Source organism: Heterodontus francisci, chromosome 34 (assembly GCF_036365525.1).
Source record: "Heterodontus francisci isolate sHetFra1 chromosome 34, sHetFra1.hap1, whole genome shotgun sequence".
NCBI lineage: Eukaryota > Metazoa > Chordata > Chondrichthyes > Heterodontiformes > Heterodontidae > Heterodontus > Heterodontus francisci.
Window position 1 is genome coordinate 22308263 of NC_090404.1, and position 2918 is coordinate 22311180.

Here is a 2918-nt window from a genome sequence, read left to right on the forward strand (position 1 = left end):
GAGAGCAGCTGAACGATGTGGAACTGGTGTGAATGCGCTGGTGCCTTCTCAGTGATTGTGTGCTTTTTAAGCCCTTGTTACAGTTTGAGCATTTAAACATCCTTTCTTCAGTATGAGCTCGCTGGTGTGTATGGAGGCTGGATGACCAAATGAATCCATTCCCACAGTCGAAGCAGGTGAACGGCCCCTCCCCAGTGTGAATGCGTCAATGCATTTCCAGCACAGATGGGTAATTGAATCCCTTCCCACAGTTCCCACATTTACACAGTTTCTCCCCGGTGTGGCTGCTCTTATGTCTCAACAGGCCAGTTGATTGGCTGAAACCTTGTCCATACACAGAACACGTGTACAGTTTCTCCCCGCTGTGATTAGTGCTTTTTGCTTCCATGTTTAAAGGCTGATGATATTCAGGTTACAATAAATTGAGTAACTCTTTCAGATCTTGATGTGATGGTAGGTTTGAGTTTCCCATCTACCAACAAAGGTACAAAGGCAGGTTGTGAAACTGAGCTGAATTAATCTGGTATTTAGTGGGGGTTGCACGAGGAAAAAGTGACCATCAGAACTACACCAGATTGTCATAAAAACCTAACTGGTTAACTCATGTCCTTCAGGGAAGGGAACCTGCCACCCGGTCTGGACCTACACAAGATACCAGCCTCTATGGGACGATAGAGAGAGGGAGGAAAGGAACTTTCTACATCTGCAACTCGACCTGAATTCTGACAGAAACTTCCAGACCTGCAACCTCCACAAGATAAAAGGTCATGTAAGTAGTGCAATGGAACAACACCACCTCCAAGTTCCCCTAAATGACACCATCCTGACTTGGACATATATCATTGTTCCTTCATCATCGCTGTGTGAGAATCCTGTAACTCCTTACAGAGCAGCATTGTGGAAGCACCTTCACAATGACAGCAGAGGTTCAAGAAGGCGCCCCACCATCACGTTCCCGAGGGGTAACTGGGGATTGACAATATATGCTGGGCTGCTAATGATTCCCATATCCCAAGAATCTGTATATGTAAAATGGATTAAAAGCCTTTACAGAAATACTTGTTATTAAAACAATATTCTGCTACACTGTATTGTCAGTGTCAGCTCAGCAACCTCATCACCCCTAGAATCTGCCTCCCTTGACAGTCTCACATTGGAAACTGTTGGGCCCGACTGGATTCAAAAGTACTCGGGGTTAAACCCAGCAGCTTCTCCTCCATCTCCAGTACAGCACAAACTAATGCAACAAAAAATACCCTCTCGGGAGGTCAGGGACTAACTTCCACATACAGCACCCACCCCGATACAAACCGGCGCTTAATTGGTCAGTCTGTGTTTCTTGACTCAGTCCTGTGAGCAACACCTGCAATAAAACAAAAGAAAAATACTGTGGATGCTGGAAATCTGAAATAAAAGGAGAAAGTGCTGGAAATACCCAGCAGGTCACGCAGCATCTGTGGAGAGAGAAACAGAGTTAATGTTCCGTGGTGTAGAGAATGAATAAAAATGGTTCAGAATTTGATGTTCACTATAAGCTCAAAAGTGGAAGAAAAATGGACCACAGCGCAGGAAAAACAATTCCTGACCATGAACAATACTGTTGGAGGATAAAGGTGGTAATCCGGTAGAGCAGGTCGGGAGATGGGCAGCGACGGAAGCCTGTTTGGTCATGATCAGCGGAAGTAACAGTAAAATACCCAACGCGGCAAAAATACAGCCATTTTTAGAGGGAGAGGAAGTTAGACAATGGCAGAGAGGTGATTGGGGAGGGCAGAGGTAAAACACAGAAATGAATGTACATGGATTCAGATCCACAACAAAGGAGCACATCAGCCCCAGAACCATGGAATCCCTCACAGATAGCACAGTGTGATATCAAGAAACAGCACAAGGCAAAGCCTATGGGTCCTGACAATATCCTAGCTGTAGTATTGACGATATGTGCTGCAGAACTAGCCAGGCCTCTAGCCAAGCTGTTCTAGTACAGCTACAACACTGGCATCGACCTGGCAATGCGGAAAATTTTCCAGGTAGTCCCATCCACAAAAAGCAGGACAAATCCAAACTGGCCAGTTCCACCCCATCAGTCTATTCTCGATCATTAGAAAAATGATGGAAGGTGTCGTCAATAGTGCTATCAGGTGCCACAAACACCAAACACCTGGTCACCAATGCTCTGTTTGTGGTCCACCAGGGACACTCAGCTCCTGACCTCATTACAGCCTTAGCCCAAACTTGGACAATAGAGCTGAACTCAAGAGGTGACGTGACAGTCATTGCCCTGGATATCAAGGCAGCATTTGACTGAACGTGTCATCAAGGAGCCTGAGCCAAATTGAAGTGAATGGGAATCAACGGGAAAACTGTCCACTTGTTGCAGTCATACCTAGCACAAAGGAAGATGGTTGTGTTTATTGGAGGCCAATCATCTGAGTTCCTGAATACCACTGTGGGAGTTCCTCAGGGTAGTGTCCTAGGCCAAAGCATGTTCAGCTACTTCATCAATGACATTTCCTCCATTATAAGGTCAGAAATGGGAATGTTTGTTGATGATTGTATTATGTTCAGTACCATTCGCAACTCCTCAGATACTGAAACTGTCCGTATCCATATGCAGCAAGACCTGGACAACATTCAGGCTTGAGCTGACAAGTGGCAAGTAACATTCACGCTACACAAGTGCTAGGCAATGACCCATCTCCAACAAGAGAGAATATAACCACCAACCCTTGACGTTCAACGGCATTATGATCGCTGAATCCCCCACTATCAACATCCTGGAATTACCATTGACCAGAAACTGAATTGGAGAAGTCACATAAATACTGCCGCTACAAGAGCAGCTCAGAGACTCGCAATTCTGTGGTAAGTAACCCACCTCCTGTCTCCCCAAACTTTGTCCACCATCAACAAGGCAT